Source organism: Dysidea avara, chromosome 2, assembly GCF_963678975.1.
Source record: "Dysidea avara chromosome 2, odDysAvar1.4, whole genome shotgun sequence".
NCBI classification, from domain to species: Eukaryota; Metazoa; Porifera; class Demospongiae; order Dictyoceratida; family Dysideidae; genus Dysidea; species Dysidea avara.
In genome coordinates, this window is record NC_089273.1 from 25,978,501 (window position 1) to 25,999,601 (window position 21,101).

Genomic DNA, 21,101 nt, shown 5'->3' on the forward strand with positions numbered 1-21,101 from the left:
TAAAATTGTATAACTGTATAATTATACACAAATACACTGTATACTTTTAATTATATGCATTAATTTACACTATGGACTGCATAATCAAGCTGATTAAGTGTAAATTAGAATGTAATTTACAATTCATAATATGAAATTCTAGTCACAAATCAATATGTAAGGTACATGCTTTCTTTCTGCAGAGTAGCTATATCTGAAACGAAGGTCTTCTACATAGAAATAAATTTGATTAAAAATCTGCTTTTTGTAATACAATAATACTTACCAACATGAAATTAAGATACAACAAATGTATCCGACCAGCTTCTGGTCAGCTTCGTGTCCATTAAGGAATCATAGTCAAGTTGCTAGAGTACTGGCCTGATAATCAAAAGGGTCCAGGTTCAATGCCAGGTTCCATTGTTATTGTTTCCTTGAGCACGGAAATTTACTCACATTGCTTCAGTGTATATACCAGCTTTAGGGGACCTGGTGTCTACTGGGGAAGCAGCCTGCCAAGCTGTATCATCAATGGATGCCTGGTATTAACTGGGAGCCAGCTATCCTTGTCTTACACAGCAGGAGAAGTCCAGCTGGGATCTTACTCGTTACCGTCATATGGGTTATATACTAGTCCTTCCATGGTATAAGACGACACCTATCTCTCCTTTAGCTATCTTGTATCCATATCATTTCTCTGTACATAAAGAAATGTCACCAAATTATGTTATATAAGAATAAAGAATACCACATATACTCCAATTGTGCTGCACTCTCGAATGGTACCACAGTTGGGAACCATAAAGAGTTTTATCCTTGCTTTTGAAAATAATACTAATTGTACCACACACCCTCGAGTAATAACGCACTATATGTGACCGATGTCTCAGCAAAAACCCGACTTGTTTGCACATTAAAAAAATTTTTTATTCACTCAGCAATATCAGCAGTGTCCAAGGAATGGACCACTAAAGTTTCCGCCTTCTGTGGTATGTAATTTTGGAATTATAACGATAGACAGTAGGAAGAGCAGGGTAATCGATATGTACAGCGACTATACTGAAAATAAACTACAGGCGCTTACATTCGCAGCCATAACTTCCGTTTGGATTAGTCTACAATGTTGTAATTTGGCTTAAAACGTTCACCATAGATCAGTACATCAGCCAAGGTATAGTATTATTCCTGTAGATACTTGTGCATATGGATATGAAGGCGGTTTGGTAGAAGAAACGATGACAATCTTGTTTACGTTTACCGCATCGTAAACAAACACACGTGACATGCATACCGTTGTAGCTGGAGAAACGAAACAGAGATTTAGGAACTCTCCATGAACAGGCGAATAAGATGGTATATAGTTTTAATCGATTTGCGTCTTCCTTCTTCGAGTACTGGCCCTATAAAAACCAGCATAGTTAATGCATAATTTTATAAATTATTTTTAAATTTCGATTTTCAATACGTATGCTTGTGCGAACAAGTCGGGTTTTTGCTGAGACGGTCACATATTTTATAAATACTCATTACTACCTATAGTATTCATCTCTATCTTGATTAATGGAAGGCATAGCCCTGGTTAACTTAAAAGGCTGTCGCATGATCAAAATTCTGGATATTAGTTAGTAAACTGACCAAGTAACACAAAGGCGTGACATGGTTGTGTTACAAGGACTTGAAATTGTGATTGTTATATTTATACAGAATAGCTAGTAGTGGCAGCTGTACCGCACCCTCAAATAATGCTGGTGCAGCACTATTCAAAGGGTTGTATTCTAAACCCCTACAGCGCAAGTCAAGTAAATACAGTACATTTTCAGTGGCTAACACACCATACAAACTGAATGGGTATGTATGGTGTGTGTAAGGCACATACAACAAAGAACGTCATACACACATTGACTACAAAGGACAAGACAACTACAGTACTAACAGTAACATGCCAATCATGATACATTTACTATGACTTCCAGCAATACCGCACCAAATTATGGGCAAGTCAGCTGGTCAATACATGTGCTGCAGCAATACCGCACCAAGGGCAAGTCAGCTGGTAAGTATGTGCACTGCTAACAATACCGCTCCACTTTAGGGCAAGTCAGTTAGCTAGTACACACACTGCCTGCAATACCGCACCAAGGGCAAGTCAGCTAGTCAGTATGTGCACTGCTAACAATACCGCTCCACTTTAGGGCAAGTCAGTTAGTTGGTACACACACTGCCTGCAATACCGCACCAAGGGCAAGTCAGCTGGTCAGTATGCGCACTGCTAACAATACCGCTCCACTTTAGGGCAAGTCAGTTAGCTAGTACACACACTGCCTGCAATACCGCACCAAGGGAAAGTCAGCTGGTCAGTATGTGCACTGCTAACAACAGGGGCGGATCCAGAGTTTCGAAAGAGGGGGGGCACCTTTCTGAAAAACAGTTGAAGACCAAAAAAAAAAAAAAAAAAAAAAAAAAAAAAAAAAAAAGGTCACAACAATAATAGCTAGTTATCCTTACCTACTATATCACGTCTGTTATGTAAAATAAAATCCTATTTGTAGCTTCATAGGTAAGCTACACTGCCTCATGAACATTGTGACTGCTTTATTAGAGTAATTGACTGCTCTGTTAGAGTATATCGATCTTGTATGCAATTTCTTGAAGGGGGGGGGGGGCATTTGCCCCAAATGCCCCATCCTGGATCCGCCACTGAACAATACCGCTCCACTTTAGGGCAAGTCAGTTAGCTAGTACACACACTGCCTGCAATACCGCACCAAGGGCAAGTCAGCTGGTCAGTATGTGCACTGCTAACAATACCGCTCCACTTTAGGGCAAGTCAGTTAGCTAGTACACACACTGCCTGCAATACCGCACCAAGGGCAAGTCAGCTAGTCAGTATGTGCACTGCTAACAATACCGCTCCACTTTAGGGCAAGTCAGTTAGTTGGTACACACACTGCCTGCAATACCGCACCAAGGGCAAGTCAGCTGGTCAGTATGCGCACTGCTAACAATACCGCTCCACTTTAGGGCAAGTCAGTTAGCTAGTACACACACTGCCTGCAATACCGCACCAAGGGAAAGTCAGCTGGTCAGTATGTGCACTGCTAACAACAGGGGCGGATCCAGAGTTTCGAAAGAGGGGGGGCACCTTTCTGAAAAACAGTTGAAGACCAAAAAAAAAAAAAAAAAAAAAAAAAAAGGTCACAACAATAATAGCTAGTTATCCTTACCTACTATATCACGTCTGTTATGTAAAATAAAATCCTATTTGTAGCTTCATAGGTAAGCTACACTGCCTCATGAACATTGTGACTGCTTTATTAGAGTAATTGACTGCTCTATTAGAGTATATCGATCTTGTATGCAATTTCTTGAAGGGGGGGGGGGGGGGGCATTTGCCCCAAATGCCCCATCCTGGATCCGCCACTGAACAATACCGCTCCACTTTAGGGCAAGTCAGTTAGCTAGTACACACACTGCCTGCAATACCGCACCAAGGGCAAGTCAGCTGGTCAGTATGTGCACTGCTAACAATACCGCTCCACTTTAGGGCAAGTCAGTTAGCTAGTACACACACTGCCTGCAATACCGCACCAAGGGCAAGTCAGCTGGTCAGTATGTGCACTGCTAACAATACCGCTCCACTTTAGGGCAAGTCAGTTAGCTAGTACACACACTGCCTGCAATACCGCACCAAGGGCAAGTCAGCTGGTCAGTATGTGCACTGCTAACAATACCGCTCCACTTTATGGCAAGTCAGTTAGCTAGTACACACACTGCCTGCAATACCGCACCAAGGGCAAGTCAGCGAACACACACACACACACACACACACACACACACACACACACACACACACACACACACACACACACACACACACACACACACAGAGAGAGGATTTCTTACCTGTTTGCTTGAGTGCACACAGATACAACCCGACTCCTGAACAAGTTTGAGACTTCGTGCCGGAATACCACGTACGCGCGTTAATTCTGTTAAAGGTCACCACGTGAAATAGCTGCCTTTCTTTTTGGTTTACCTTGATTCTAGTACACTGTTAAAATGAAGAGTAACCACAACTCTCAAGGAGTTCCCAGTGTAGGGAGGATTTAACACCCCTGGAGAGTAACCATTAGTCTAAAGGAGTAACTGAGGAGTAACACATGCTCTGAAGGTGGTGTCACTTACTCTTCAGAGTAATGGTTATTCTCTTCAGAGTGTTGGTTACTCTCCATGGGGTGTTAAATCCTCCCTACACTGGGAACTCTTCAGAGTGGTGGTTACTCTTTATTTTTAACAGTGTACGTAACGCCACTACAACAGTACGTTGTGTCCGCTAGAACGAGGACTGGAAGCATACAGAATATGGTTGAACATAACTCGAGGTAGAAACAGAAGTCCCTTTCTCTTCCGCGGTTGCATGCGCGGTTGAATCATGTAATAAAGCCCACGTGCACTTGAGCTACACTTTGAACTGTGCGGTTGGCACAAGCGGGTTGAGAACTTGATGAAGGGTGTCGTGATATTATCGCCCGGGATGCTCTTGTCGTCCTGCAGTTACGAGTGGTGAGAGACATCTTATATGAGGCTTTTGGTGATCTGCAGTGCTAACTTCCGGGCACACACGCTTGTCCGAATCATCAGTGTTGCGACCGCGTGTATTAATGCTGACTAAACTACTAGTAAATCATCATTGTACCCCCGCTATTATGTCTTTGTATCTCGTTGTTTGACAGACTGGGTTTTAGATCACAACATGACAATACGGTGAGACCACAAAAATTCATTAGCATTAATTTGATGTGATTGAAAATTTACAGGTACAGTATGGTTATTATATAGCTGACTAAAGTTTACCAAACTAGGAATTACACCTTGATGTCACATCTAATAATAAATTTAACTGAGATGTTGCTGTGAAGCACACCATGTTTGAAATATATTATAGTGCCAAGGTCAGCTAAGGTAGAGTGTAAATGTGAGGTCACTGTTGTTCCAAACTAGGTATCCCAATGAATCACACCTCATTGATCAAGGAACTCTTGGCATTATAATAATTGCCGATGGGAGCAACCAGCAATGATACCTTAACTCATCGTACTGATATAACACTGAATTTTGCAGTGGTCACTCGCTGGGCGATCTGCCACTTCTCTCTCCAAGGTACAGCTATGTGAAAATCGATAAAAATGTTACAAATGTTATTACAAATTTAGCGGATTAGGTGAAATAAAGTGCAGTAATGAAAACTTGCACAGGTGCAATGACATTGTTTCTCACAGAACGTGTATAACATGCTTTCTGTTATAGAATAAAAGCACTAGTCCCATGATGTTACAGCAATGGGCTACTGCATTAACAGGTAAATACGTTGATGTTATGTCATAATATATATCTTGCATGGCTAAAATAATTTTTTTTTGTGTTATTAACCCTTTCATGGCTGTAACTGGATTTATCCGGCACGATGGTATAAAACATGCGCTGAGTGCAATTCCAAACATTAGCGCGTCTATTGTGCATTTCATAGTATGATGCGCTAACCCTGAAGTGGGCACGCCCACAGAGGTCCCGTTTCTGGGATAACCGGATAGTTTGTACACTATTGTGGGTTTATTACATAACCCGGTAAAACTTTTCTCTGGAAATAGGGCTGTTTTGTTTATATTTGAGTAGACAGTAATGTTTGAAAAAAGGCACATTGTTATAATAAATAGGCTAAGACAACTGGCAAGTAACTGGATGGTTTTTCAGACATGTGGCATGATTCAATTGTGTGCGTATACACATGCGTGACACTGGATTTGTGATAAAACTTGAAGAAACCAGCCGTGAAGATGATAATTCAGTAAGGAAACAATAAAAAATAGTTTCTTACGCTGTAAGACTTATTTGTAGATAGTTTATTAGTGGCCGCTTGTTTCTCAAGGCTGCTTTTAGCGTATTTTGTAGTTTTGTTGTCTTATACTTACTTTGTGGTTTTATTTATGTAAACAAAAACAACCTAGTCAAGATCGTTAGTCCACAGCGTTTACGTAGTGGTAAGTGGTTTAGTGTACAGTGAGGCTTATACAGCATGATTCGGCGAGCCTTGTAAAGTGCACCGGGAAATTCAGCCATGAAAGAGTTAATTAATAATGTTGAAGGATGCACAATATGGAAGTTTGGTATCACTACGTTATACTGTAAAATTGAAAGGGGGGGAGATCAGTTGTATATTTATTAAATAATACTTCTCAAGCTATAGTTTAAGAATAGAAACTCTTTTTGTCCCTGTTTTAATTTTGAAGTGAACATAGCTGTAAATTTTCTGCTATGTAGATGATACTGCTATGCTACCATGTCTCAGCTATCTTAATTTCCTCTAACAGGTAGAAATGAAACAGTGGAATCTGGAATGCCAGTGAGGCCTCATCTAACAGCTTCTTCCAAGTGCCTGCCAGTTCATCATCCCTTGTGAAGTTGCCTCTATCAAGATGTTCTTACCCATGTCTTCAGTGAAGATCATCCAGCTCTACTAAATGATCATTTCAGATGACCATATCACTGACAGTACTAGACTTGTGCAATATGTGATGTATTGTTGTCTTGTATCCAATTTACTGGTAATGTGGCTGTAATTTTTGGCTGTAAACAATAAATTTTCAAACATTATTCATATTAATATTACTGTTAATTTACTGCATGGTATTTGTGGTATAGTAAACTAACTGTAAACCACCACTGAAATTTACTCTTAAATTACTAGTGATGTGTGTCTTACAGTAAACTAACAGTAAAGCAGAAACCATAGTGCTGCTGGTGTAGTAAGTTTACTCATTGGTTCACTGTTGATTTACTAGTTGGTGTATTATAAGTAAATTATCAGTAGCCAAAATGTTCCCATCTGTTAATTTACTGCTTGATTTTTTTTGGGATTTACTTCCTGTAAAACAACCAGTAATTTTACCAATTACTATTGATTCACTGATAGGTAATCTAAGAGGCTTCAAGCAGTGTACGTAACTAATGCGAATTAGGTAATAATTATGTAAGCAAAACGTTCATACAGCTAGTGTCCTACTAGAGATGACAAATTTTAGCTGCAAAATGCCACCAAATTGAATCTCAGCATGTAATTTTCAAAACTTTTCTGGGGGGGGCATGCCACAAAAACCCCCTAGCTGCAGCATGCTTAATTTGCATGCTGATTGCTGCAGCTTGTACGCATACAATGGTGCCCAACCAATCCTTCTGGGCTAGCTACTCCACTGCTAAATACACAAAATGAAAACAGGAATCAATCTACACTGTATATAATTTTGAACTTGCTGAAACTCTAGAACTGACCGTTATACCTTTGCCTAAAGCCTGAGGTCCGCAGGTCCAAGGGTGCTGGCATATATATCAAGCAAATCCCAAGTTGTCATGGTATAACTATAAGTAATATATACCACCAAGATTTCATTTTAGAAAGGGAGGGAGAGTATCCAACACTGTATTACCTGGTCAAAACTCTTGATACCTTTCAGGTGTGCTCGCCTAATAGATGAAGGAAGACAAACCTGCATTTACCACATTACTTTTGTATAGAGGTTTGTAAACATTGATGGTGGGTTTAAATTGTGGGCACAAAAAGAAATAATTGTGGGTTTTGTTGGTTGTAGTGATACCATTTCTAACTAAATAACCACTTTGTTGATGCCTATTTACTAAAGTAACCTTAGGTGCTAAAATAAGTACTTAGGAGTATAGGTTGAGAATGTGTGAGCCATCTTGTCATGTGGTTGGAATGTAATGTGTAGAAAAATGACTCCCCACATTGCAAAAACGATACATGACCATAGGCGGATCTAGGAGACACTGCTGGGGGGGAGGCAAGAAGTTATGGGATAAAATCCACTACAGTAATATAAAAAAATATAGGATAGTTATAATGGGAGAAAAATGCCTGAAAACTGTCACAAGTTATTATTATTATTATTAGCACATTACAGTGACCAGCACTGAAGGTCTGACAGCAACATGTGCTGCAGCCTTATATTAATTTACATAACTTTGTCTAGTATACCTGAATATCTTCTGAGAAAAAAATAAGCCTCCTTCCATAGCTATATTTAGCTAACAAAATGCATGTATATAAAATTGGTTAGATAAACCTGTTTGATGGTAAAGTGTATTAACTGTAGTATTGAAATCAGAATTATCACTGTTCTATTAGAGTAGTGACTGCTCTATTAGAGTATCTCCATTTTTAACACAAAAATTCAGACTTATTTATCTCATTTTCTTCACAGTGTACAGTTTATAATTGTAAAGTGCATTTATAACTGTTGCTTTTTATTTGCCTGTTGTACTTCTGAATACAGTGTGAATGCATGATTCCTGTTTCTGGTGCTACTATAGTCCTGTAAGTCCAAGGGGGCAAGAGAGGGGCCAAGGGAAGGGGGGGGGGGGGGGGGGGGGGGGCAAAACCCCCCTTGACCCCTCTCAGATCTGTCTATGGTCAGGAGTTTTGTGCGAAAGTTCAGATTCTGCAAAATGCAATCTCCTCCAATCAAGTAGAGAGTTCAATAAGAGTTTAATAATTTTGTGGTAGATGAAAACTCTCATTAAGCCCAACAATTTAGTCAGTAGCCCATTAAAAAAATGTCCATTTTCGTGATTTGCATAAGGTTTCATAAAAATATTTCTAGTTTCACATACTTCAAAAATTTTTGGATATGTTTCTGGGAGAAGATAAACATGTATTGGTATAGCTGTTGAAGGGTGATACCCAGTAAAATGATATCTAAATAATTTTGGTGTCATTAGCTGTAGAGAATGACATACCCAAAATCCTTTTTGAGAATTTTTTCTACAGTCGTTTGATTTTTAATAATTAAAAATACTATAATTTATAGGAGCATGAATCAGTTATTGAGTTTACAAAAAATTGCTTTTTATAACACTTTAACCTTAACCTTATATGTACATAAAATTTAAACAAAGTCATTTTAATACTTTTAGGTAATTCAGAACTGTGCAGCTGCATGCTTGTTTTGTTACAGTTTGTATACATATATAATTATTGTTTTCAATGTTAATAGCTACATATGAGTAGAGCCATGCTTTCTCAGTAACAATTTCTTTAACAATAATCTTTCAGCCTTTTACAATGTTCTCCCCTCAAGCTGTAAGTCCACGATTGACTGACCACCGTTATGACATAATTTAACTTTTTGAAACTGCCACATGTACACCATAATTATGACAGTTGGCATTTAAATTGAACTGAGCTCATGTCTATTATTACGAATGCCTTAAAGCATGGCACAACTTAGTAAACATTTATGACAGTGGGTAACCTGCAAGTGAACCTGTAATTTAAATACCTCAACATCAATACTTTCATGCTTTCCACCATAATACTATTTGTGACCGGGCCTGCGAAAATAGGGCATGTGGGCACAAACTACACCCTGACATGCTACAGTTCATATCTTAGTACTGGAGCAGAATATTTGCATTCTGTAACTTGCATCATAAGGCCAACTAAATGCTTACTAAAAGCAGAAAGTTGCATTGCTATAGCATAATGGTACAAAAAGTTATGAGTGATGAAAGTTTTAAAAAGTAGGCAAAAATCATGTGCCCACATGCCCTATTTTTGCAGACCCAGTCACATTTAGTGAGACCCCAGCAGCCAGCCTATATGTGGCTGCCTTTAGGGCTTATACACTTTGCTTGCTTCTTTGTGAGGCTGATCACAAGTTAACATACACAAGGTGAAATTTTCAATTATTGTAGGTGATTTTCAACAAAGATCAATATAGACATGCTTTATCAGATTTATTATTGAGAGAAAATAATTTAAAATATTGGAGTAGGATTACTAGGCCATGCATTACTTTGTGGTTTTCTAGTTTTTCATCAGAAAATGGCCATGTGAGTCAATATGGATATAATATATTACACTATAGGCTTATTTTCATACCCCAACTCTCTGTATCACTGTTAGTTAACTATATACTTACAGTAACTGATCTTAAAGCAGCACAAGACCACAATGTTATAGTCTACTTCAGATGTAGCTATGTACAGTTGTCCTTTGTGATTGCAGAATTTACTAACATAAATGTTAGAAGGTTCACTGCACAATCTTTAAGGATTTTGTGACTACAGTGAACAAGGTATAGCTGGTATTATAGGTGCAGTAATCTTAAACACTGAACTGCACATGCTCAATCTTTTTGATATTCAGACAAATAATGGTTTGTTACATCTTTAATAATGGGAAAATATATGTGGCAAAGAAAATACAAGTGGATGCTGATGAGATACTAAAAATCGCTAAGGCCCTACAGAACAGTTTAACTATTTGAATGCAAAATATCCACCAAAAATGCCACAGCATAGTTCTAGTGGCAAAGGATGTGGAAATAACAGATATTTAGTTTCCTAGACCTGACCTTTAAGTAGATTTATAAGTACTGCTCTTTATTCACACTAGACATTGTTATTGTATAGTCTTGGTATTGATATCCAAGAGGGAATCATTCCTTGCCTATTAATTATATACCCTAATGGCAAAACATTTGCCTCTGTACTCACACATTTATATGCACTGATTTGTTCATTATGCTTAATGTGGTGCACTGCCCATTAGTATTGCATAATTTACGGCTTTACTGTGAATATATATTTGCAGTGTCAGAGCACACTTTTATACATAAATTGTGGTTTCAACTAAAAAATTGTAACGAGAGTTCACAATGTCATTAAACAAAATACTAAAAAGAAATTAATTTACAAAAACCTTTTAACAGTGTTTATTTTTTTTCCAGAAACATATACAAAATATTTTTGAAGCCTTATGCAAATCACAAAAATGGCCGTAGCTTACTTTTAAAGCAATTTTTGAAATGGGCTACTGACTATGACCTGTTGGGCTTAATGCGTCTACCACAAAATTATTATCAAACTCAAAACTAGCTATTATACGTAAAACTAGATATGGAGAAAACTAAAAACCATAAATTAATATACAAATTGCGAGATAATTGTGGTTGTTGTCATGGCAATCTGTGTACAAATAAGTACATATATACATGAGCATAACCATGTACACAAAACAGAATTAAGATGTGTGGTGCACATCTCGAGTTACAATCAGAAACATGAAATTTACAATTTTGGATGTTAATGCCTTGTTGCACTGTATCAGCATAAAACTTCAAACGTCCATAACTTTTTTTCTCCAAAGAGGATTTTAGAGGATTTTGGATATGTTGTTCTCCAGGAAATTCTGCATCTAACAATGCCAAATTTATCTTTATACCATTTTTTCCAAGTATCACCCTTCAACAACCAGACTATCAGCTACACAACAAGCCAACCCAAAAGAGCTCAGCTAACAACAAGTCACCTTGTAGAGAGTTCAGCTACAAAATAAGTCACCTTGCAGAAGGTATAGTAATAGAAACAAGTCACCCTGTAGAGAGTTCAGCTACAAAAAAGTTGCTCTGTAGAGAGTCCAGTAGATCAGCTAGAAACAAGTCACCCTGCACAGAAGATCAGCCAAACAAGTCGCTCTGTAGAGAGTTCAGCTACAAACATATCATCCTGTAGAGAGTACAGCTAAAACAAGTCACTCTGTAGAGAGATCAGCTAGAAACAAGTTGCCCTGCACAGAGTTTGTCTAGAAACAAGTCACCCTGTAGGGAGATTAGCTAGAAACTAGTCACCCTGTAAAGAGTTCCAGTCATCCTGTAGAGAGTTCAGCTATCATACAGTATGGTAGCACTGTATATTAGGGATCATGAAGGTTTGGGCTTTTCTGGCCAAAAATATTACCCTAAAATCAACTTCACAATATCTCCATGGCACCTTGCCAGTATTGGTTAGATATAACCAAGCCCAAAAGTGCCTTCAGTACGACCTCCAAAAAGTTGCTACAAATTTAAAATGAAAATTATTTAGTGGAATTTTCTGCTGACTAACTGACTGACTAATTCCTTCAGACAAGCATAACTTGATAATGGCTAAGGCTACAGACTTGATTCTTTCACTGTTTGATGTCGCTTCATCCAAACACGTGCCTTTTGATATACCACCGTATGTACAATGCACACATCATGGACTTACCTAAGTTATACTTTTGTCCTCCTTTGTGTCCCATTTTTTTGCTGACAGCTCAAGGAGTTGATTCACGGTAGCTAGCGCAATGGCTTCCCTATGCCGGGAATCATTTGTATTATCCATGGTGACTGCAGAGGCGTTTCTCCTACTGTTCTTCGTTTGTAATGCTGTGAAGTACGCTGAACATACTGACATTTGCAGTAGTGATTGAATCGCATAATGCCCACGTGGGGTGTGAGCGTAAGTGTAGACTTTGATCATAACATATCAGATTTCTTTGTAAATTAGAGACCTCCACACATCAAAGTAAACTCTGCCTACCATTATCTAGGCATTATTAATAACCTATGTCCTATGTACAGTTCTGTATACTAATAATAAAGCTATAATGGGCATACAAGGAATTGTTTTGTAGTATAAGTAGGCATTCCAGTCTAATTTATAAATATTGGAAAATTGGACTTTTTATATGCTCAATAGATAGAGTACTGATTGCTGGTCTCAGAAATATATAGTTTGTTGTGATGGAATTAGCTACTTTGGCACCACAGTGCTTTAAAACTGAAAAAGGTACATTTTCTCTGGGGTTCCCCATACATTTTAAAGGGGAAAATGGTGCAATTGATATAGGAAGCCATCTAGCAACCTGGACTGTATTGAAATTGCAGTTGCTTCTAGCTACAAGTTAGTACGTACATGTAATGAGAATAACTTCAGGGTTTATCAGATCTCAGCAATCTTTGTATGTTTTGCAGTGGTGAATAAATACTTATGTTTCACCTATTGCACACTTCTCAATACAATGGTGTATACCCATAGGCAAGTGGCTATCTCAAGTAAGTAAACACTAAGTTAACAACTTCTAACTGAAGTGGAGGTGTCACAATGATGTAACAATATCTAAGGTGGAGTTGTGGTTTCAATTACGACATTGTTATTCTAACTTTGAAGTGGTTTATACTTTTCAGTTGATGACACAACCATCAGAAAATTGCTGTGGAGATGAAAATCGCTAACCCAAGTGCAGAAACTACGCACTTTAAAGTAAGCACCAGTGACTATGTTCTACCCAACAATACGTTTTAAAATGTTCTATATACATTACAAGACTTAAAAAGATTACAAAACAATGCAAAACTCACTTATATGTAATGCGCACGATAAAACTAAGATTTCATGATGTTTATTTTATTTATTTATTATTTTTATTTATTATTTATTTATTTATACTGAGCAGTCAGCAATGCTGGTATGCTCAGGAAAAAAACAACACAAAAATCATACATTTACATTGGTACAACAATTTGAAATGTTAATAGAAAATAAGTTTAAGTCATCTAGTTTGATTAGGAATTGTGGTAATGACTTCCATTCTTGTATTGTTCTGGAAAAAATGCTTTTTTGCTATGATGTTGTAGATGTTTTTGGAAGTATGAAATGATGCTGATGATGTTGCCTAGTTTCTCTGGTCATTGGAAGATAATTGATAGGGATAGATATAGGAATTTGGTTGTGGAATGCTTTGTAAAACATTCAACGTGTGGACAAACCCCATAGGTGTAACATTGTTGTGACACTAGCTGTTCTGATAAAGTTGTTATGCACAAACCTTGCAGAGCGACGTTGGACCATTTCAATATATCCTTGACTTGATATATACGGGGAACAGACAGTTGAGCATACTCTAGTATGGGGTGAATGTAGGTTGTGTAAAAAGCTAATTTGATAGATGGTTGGAATTGGTTAAGATTTCTTTGGAATTAAGAAAGCTCTGGTGGAATAGGCTTTGTTGGTTATCTTGTTGATGTGTTCAGACCATGAGAGATTCCTTGTAATAGTAACTCTGAGGTATTTGGTACTATTGGTTTGTTGAATAAATGAGTCACAGATTGAGTATCTTGAAGGTAAAGGATGTGTCTTGCAGGTGATAGTTAGGTGCATACATTTGGTAGGGGCAAATCCAGGATTTTTCAAAGGGGATTTCCATTATGTATGATCTATTAGAGTACTTTTGACTGCTCTATTAGAGTATCTCGATCTTTACTAACATTTTCCTTGCATAGTTATATTCATACTCTTGTTCTCTCTAAAACCCTTTTGAACAAGTTTCCTATTAACTTTACTGTAACTCTGCTCAATTCCCATCTTTTCTTCTGTATATTTGTGCATCCAAACTATGGTGGTTGGTATTATAACTGCAAACCAACAAGTAAAAATTTCGTAGGGGGTTTCCAGAACCCCAGGAAACCCCCCTAAATACATTCCTGTTTGGAAGGGTTAAAGCTCATTAGCCATTTATCTACCAATTTAGACAAAGCATCCAAGTCTCTTTGCAACATTGCTATATCTTCAGGTGTGTGGATGATTCTATTATTAAGGTGTCATCTACATAATTATAAATTATTTCTGGAGCATCACGTGAGATCACGTGACCTGCCCAGAATCCTGGAGCAGTGGAAAGAAGTCTGGTCAGTGTGTGGTGGCTGGCACTGGTCATGGAGTGATTCCAAAGTATGTTTTTGTGTGTTTGGCTCCTTTACAGCTAGATGAGTGTTATATAATAATATGTGACTGGATTTTGGAAAAACGATCCAAATCGCACATTAGAAGTTTCAAGATAAACGGTTTTAAAGAATTGAAGCCAGCATAACTCTCCAAGGATAGCAAGCACGCGTATGAAATTTACACAAAAGATGCATCAATCTGTTACCTTTCAAGCCACTTCCAGTACTTGTAGCTGCTTGTACAGTTTCCCGCCAAATAAGATAGAAAATCTGAGCAGTTGGATGAGCGAAGTAGTATCACGAGTGCTCACAAAGGGGTGGAGGCTGGGGGGTGGCGGGGAGGGCAAAACATAGGCCTCAAAATGGAGGCAGACCACGATTGGAGTCCAGACACGAGATTACAGGGCTGTGCTGGCTCCTTAGTGGCTGATATGTAGCAAACTCTACAGAGAACACGTCTGGCCAACATTATAAGGCTGTCCACCAGTAAACCACTGATTCTTGCCAAGCCAGGTCCTTCACAAAGCCTGAAACCGCCATTTGGGCACTCCACACCACCCAGAAAAGACGTCTATTAAAACCAGCCTCGTGTAGTTTGAGTAGTGCTGAGGGTCAAAACTTGTAGTACGATAGCGTAGCTATCCACTGGTGATGTTAGTTTGATTTTGCCTGATGTGCGATTTGGTTCGGTTCTGTAAAATCTGGTCACATAAATTATGTGACTGGATTTGTGAAAAGGGTTCTTCCACACACATCCAATTCTATGAACTCAGAAGACCATAACTCAGTTTTCCAGAAACATATTAACCTGAAACTTTCTCCATCCACTAAGCTATGTTGGTTTTCAATATTGACCAAACTTTAGATCAATAGCCATTTCCAATCTGAAGTTATGAGTTGTCAAAGTTGGTAAATTGGATGCGTGTGGAAGACCTCTTTTCGCAAATCCGGTCACATATAGCTTAAGATCAGACAGTAGAAGGAAGATCATTAATATACAACAAGAATAAAAGAGGTCCCAGGACAGAGCCCTGGGGCACACCTGACAATACAATGACTGGACTACTAGTGAATGCAACTTGCTGTGTTCTGTTAGTAAGAAAATCTTTAATCCAGTCAAGTATACAGGGCCCTGAATTCCATAACGTGCAAGCTTTAAAAGCAAGAGCTGATGTGGTACCTTATTGAAAGCTTTGAAGAAATCCAATAATAAATTATAACATAAATTTGTGTCAATATGCCGTGAAAAATCTTCAATAGTGGTAAGGAGTTGGCTATCACAAGAGCGGTGTTTTCTAAATCTACAGTATGCTGATCACTACAAAGTATGTTATGCGTTGAAAGATGCTTAACTATGTGGCTGTAAATGACATCTTGCAAGGGATACATGTCAGTGAGATAGGGCAGTAGTTATACAAACATGTGCGATTACCTTTCTTGAAAACTGGAGCAACCAGTGCCTTTTTCCAATCTAAAGGGACTTGAAGTACAACTACTGTAATTGTAGCTACCGATTCCGGGAGAATTTTAAATAATTTTTAATGAACATAGCCTTGTGTAGTATGCCCTGAGGATCTCATGAACACTTATATTTTAAAATCTGTCATAGGATGGTGGAGTTCTAAGCAATTTTCTCCTTTAAAATAGGTATAATTTTCTCTGTATATTTCCATTGAAAAAGTCACAAAATGGCACAATTGAAAGTGCTTATAACTCAGCTTTGCAAAAACGTTTTGAACTTTTGTTTTCTGTTCTAAATACCTTAGTACATTGACCACAGTGTAACCTTACTTAGTAAGACCCTCTGAATAAAGGTCACCTCTGTAAAAGGCCACTAAATAGTTGCATGCATTCAGTTAGCATCTTACAGATGGCAAAACAGCATGCACATGGCTGAGTGCAAACACTCTGTACCAGTCACCTCCACCCAAAAATACAATGTGCATGCAAAACAAGGAGTTGTACTGTTGATTTATAGCTGCTTATATAACTATTTTTACACTTAATGTACAGCTCCTTGATAGCTACCAAAATGATCACGGCACCAAACATATTAAGCTACTTGAATGTGTTGCAAATTTGCTGACTTTTAGTGTACTAGTATTGAAAAAACTACACGGACAAAAATGTTCACCTTTTTGTAACTAATATCTGCTGAGTCGTTTCTTGCAAAGAGAATATAAAATTTTATATTGCAAAATAATTGGCATAAAACACCACACAGACGTATTTATGGCAGGAAACTAACTGCAACACTGTATTCCTTATGCCCAGAAACCCTAAAAATGATCCAAATATTTGAAAAATCACAGCAAATCAAATTGTGCCAACTCTCCAATAGAAGATTCACAGAGAAAGTTTTATGCAAAATTTACGGAATTCCGGAATCGCTACTAATTATTTGACTACATCTCATTGTTGCGTCTTTACAGCTGCTTGTAAACAAAAAATGTAGTACAAACAAGCCCATTACGCCTCCCTCTGATTCAGTACGGCTGTTACTAGCCATGCCCATGCCATTGCCAATGTTACAGGCGTGTAATTGCCGTGTTTTATATTTACAAGGAATTCCTTTTTAGGCCAGGCAAAGTTGATTGCTAGTTTCCCATTTCTGCCAACATACTTTAATGAAAGTGCCACAAAATTTTCATTATATGGCTATTTTCACTGTATGTATTTTCAAATATTCACATAATTTTCATTATTGCATTTCTGGGCATTTTTGTCATGGTTTTAGCCATAATGAATAATCGGGGGCGGATCTAGGATTTTTTGAAAGGGGGGGCTAAGCTGGACAGGGACATAGGTAACTAGCCAGATATTAGAAGATACCAAGCCTTCTCACAAGGCCCTAGTAGTAAGATTCATGTAGTATCCATAGTCAAATTAGCTATTTGGAATAATGACTACATTAGTTTGCAAAGCAGCCTAGGGGGGTCTGGGGGCAGCCCCCCCCCTCCCCCCCAGGAAATTTTTGAAAATTAGGCCCTCTAAAGGTGAATCTGAGTGTTTTTAGCAGTTTTTTAGTGGAAAATACTGAATGAAATTTTAGTTTATGAAAACACTTTAACTTTTCCATTAAATCAAGACTGATTGCAATATGCATTGAGTAGTTATCATGCATACATGATAATCTTATCATTTGTAGCTACCAATCATTTAGATATAGCTAGCTGTACACCATAAGTCCAAAATGCATCAGCTCCTCTTCAACAGCCTCAACTGTCTATCTTACTGATAAAAATAATGTTGTTGGATCCCACTGGAAAGAGTAGATTATTTCACACATGAAGTTGGAAGAATTGTGGAAAATGCTTACCCCAGCCTCAACATCAACAGATTCAAGGCAGACTCTCTTTATGGAACACTAGACTATCATCTTCTAAAGGCCATCTGGGATTCATCAACATTGGGTGACTATGACTACAAACTATACAAGTTTGACTGTGATGATTTTGCAGTCTACATGAAGAATGCTGTTTCTAAATACTCCAATGATCAAACAAGCCAGACAATAGGGGAAGCCTTTGTGGAATAATGTGTGGAAGAAACATGTATAGCTAAACAGAGGCAGAGTATGCATGCTCCTTAGCCTAGTGACACTTTGTTAACCTTAACCCCCATACTGAAAAGCAGAATGCAGTGAAGGGTACTAGTAGCTATTAGCTAGTCCACTGGAAATCCTTAGCAAAGTGCAACTATATTTGCATTTATGGGGTTTCTGAATTTGCTGTTGTGATGGTCAACTTATTTCTAGATCTGCTGGGTTATGAAGACTGATCTATAATTAGCTACAAATACCAGCACCATAACCCACAGCATGGGGTCATATCAGAAAGTAACTGATACAGATTTTACATTCATAGACAAAAGTGCTATAGCTGCCTTATAAACTTGTAAAATACCAAAAGACTACAGTTTGCTAAATGGCTGAGTTGGTAGCTAACTACATAATTATTATACTGCCGAAGCTGATAACTCTAACCAATTAAACCAACTAACACTTTTTGAATCATATAATAAATTCATTTCAAAATATAAAAACCACACTAATCACCTCTTATAGCCAAAGTGGAAAACACTGCTAATTATCTGAATATAACAAAACCCACAATTAAAACTTTTATAACTAAAGATGCAACCCACAATCGAAACCTTTTCTTGAAGAACTCTTGAGGAAAACGAAGTTATACTCTCCTGGAACAGAGTTGAACAATAGGTATAGTTACATAGACATTATTTGTGTTGGTAGTGATGCATAGTTCCTGAAATGTGACCAGATTTGCGAAAAAGGGCCTTCCATACACATCCAATTTTTGAACTTTGACAATTCATAACTTGAGATTGGAAAAAGTTATTGACTTGCAATTTGGTCATAGGTAAGCAACATAGGTTAATGGATAGATAAACTTTCAAGTTTGCATCTTTCTTGAACACAAAGTTATGGTCTTCTGAGTTCATAGAATTGGATGTGTGTGGAAGACCCCTTTTCGCAAATCCGGTCACAAATAAGTCTGCTTTTGATACACATAGAAGAGTTGAAGTTTTATTGGCCAAGTACTAACTTAGAAAGAAAGGGGGGGGGGGCTACAGCCCCCTTAGCCCCCCCTCCCCCCCAAATCTGCCCCTGATAATGGCCACCCTCCTGCATCAGTTTAGAAAATGCTTGAAATGGGAACTAGCAATCAACTTTGTCTGGCCTTAGTTTGGTCTCTATAAATTAATTTATACTACATATGTATAGTCTATTTTAAAGTCCCTGTACTGGCCCATCTCTGGAGAGGCATTACTAGAATGATGACTGATTTCCATGTTCACCTCAGAGTGTGGTCTCTATTGGACATGAGTGTGGCAGTATGAGATTTAGTGACCACGTTTTCAGCCAATCAAATTTCAGTATCAAACGTGTTTTAGTCTAAAGAATTATATTAGGAAGCATACGTTTTTTACATTGGCATCCTCACCATGTTATGGTCTGATTTCCTGTCATGGTCAGCAGTTATTTTATTTTATAATTCTTAATGGATTTTGCTAACCACAAGTAATTGATGTAATCACCTCTGTTATAAAATTGTTTTAGACAATGGAATGCACTTGGAGAATGCTTAAGAGACCTACACAGGTGTCTTACTAGCCACTAACTTTGACAAACTTTGTGAATTCCTAACAAATTCAGTCACACAGGCCACTGTCTGAATAGTTAAGACGTACATTGCTAGCATTCTTCAGTGGGTAAACACCCCTTAGAGAATAATGTTATAATCACCTCAGCTCTTCTTTGCTAGTTATTTCGTCATTCCTTAGGAATTATTTATACACAACACCACCTAATCAAATCAGTAGTAGTCTGAGTGTTCATTTTTAGTGAACCTACAGTGGACGTGTATTGATGTCAGGTGCTAATTACTTCTGCTGGACCTTAAAAATTATTTTTATTTCAATACAGGGCAAATAGGATGTTTGTGTGTTCATGTATGAAATATGTACCAGCATATTTTTGATATATGCATGTGCTGTGAGCTAGCTATATGTACTGTACATCTGTGGTAAATGACTAAATGTACGTACATATAAATGTTGCTGTAAATCACTTTTGATTTTATGTTGTGCAAAATTTTGAAATTATCATTTTGCTTCTGGCAGCTAGCAAGTGTGTGTGTTTTACTATCATTACTACTAGCATTACTTCCAGCAATGTTAACTCATTTGGACTCAATGGACCCGAATCTTTTGCATTTGATCTTGTGAAAGCTGGAAGCTACAGGTGTATGCTAAATTGTTACAATGAGTGATATACCAGGACCAAACTGTTTGCTTATATATGGGCATCATGTTGATGATAGTAATTCAGGACCCTGCAGTAATCAAGGATGTTTTGGTAGGTACAGAAATTCAAACATTTCATGGACCTTACTCCTGACAAAGCAACTTGCTGAAACATGTTATATGTCAACAGAGCGTTGTCCATGATGACTAGGAGTGGTTGACAACAGGTGAGATATATGCTGTCTCCTGGTAATGGAAGGAACTAAAACTTTAAATCCTTTCATAGAACTGAGTTGTAAACAGTTGGTAGATGCATAAAGGGAAAAAAAACTGACACTACCAGAAATTAAGATGTCACAGAAACTTTTTGGTTAATTGCTTCTCTGTTATCTATAGTAACAAAGGAATGGGCAGCCTAAGTTTCAGCTTTTTGAGATGAATAATCTTAGCACTATAAATGTTGGAATTCAATTTGTACAGCAACAATATGGCAAATAATTACAGGTGCTTTTTTAATCGATCACAACTTATATAGATGGGACTTGGCTCAGTATGTTCACCATGAACTAGAAAATCGATCAAAGTATAGTGTTTTCCCTGTATGTCTTCATGCGGACAATGGATAAGGCCATTCCAACAAAGAAAATTGATGATGTCCGGTAAGCTTTATTCCTACCACATTGTAAATAAGTGCCCGTACCTTAATATCAAGAGTTATCTTATTATTAACTCTTGTTAATATACTGTATGAGTATG

General features: G+C 37.8%; 3 long non-coding RNA genes across 6 annotated transcripts; 2 read left to right on the top strand and 1 right to left on the bottom strand.

The window, feature by feature from the left end:
• Positions 1 to 4,028, bottom strand: LOC136246964 (uncharacterized). 2 transcript variants are annotated; one of them, XR_010696953.1, is made up of 4 exons: positions 4,016 to 4,028; positions 3,883 to 3,968; positions 266 to 676; positions 1 to 209 (listed from the first exon to the last, which is right to left on the bottom strand). It is a non-coding gene; the product is annotated as an uncharacterized lncRNA (long non-coding RNA). The 2 variants fall into 2 exon arrangements; XR_010696952.1 differs by having other exon boundaries at positions 3,883 to 4,023.
• Positions 4,029 to 4,402: 374 nt separating this feature from the next.
• On the top strand, positions 4,403 to 4,878 carry LOC136246966 (uncharacterized). 2 transcript variants are annotated; one of them, XR_010696955.1, is made up of 3 exons: positions 4,403 to 4,658; positions 4,713 to 4,796; positions 4,842 to 4,877. It is a non-coding gene; the product is annotated as an uncharacterized lncRNA (long non-coding RNA). The 2 variants fall into 2 exon arrangements; XR_010696954.1 differs by having other exon boundaries at positions 4,404 to 4,658; positions 4,713 to 4,743; positions 4,797 to 4,878.
• On the top strand, positions 4,877 to 6,657 carry LOC136246963 (uncharacterized). Of its 2 annotated transcripts, XR_010696951.1 has the most exons (5): positions 4,877 to 4,931; positions 4,981 to 5,139; positions 5,193 to 5,234; positions 5,287 to 5,338; positions 6,348 to 6,657. It is a non-coding gene; the product is annotated as an uncharacterized lncRNA (long non-coding RNA). The 2 variants fall into 2 exon arrangements; XR_010696950.1 differs by having other exon boundaries at positions 5,193 to 5,338.
• The last annotated feature ends 14,444 nt before the right edge of the window (positions 6,658 to 21,101 follow it).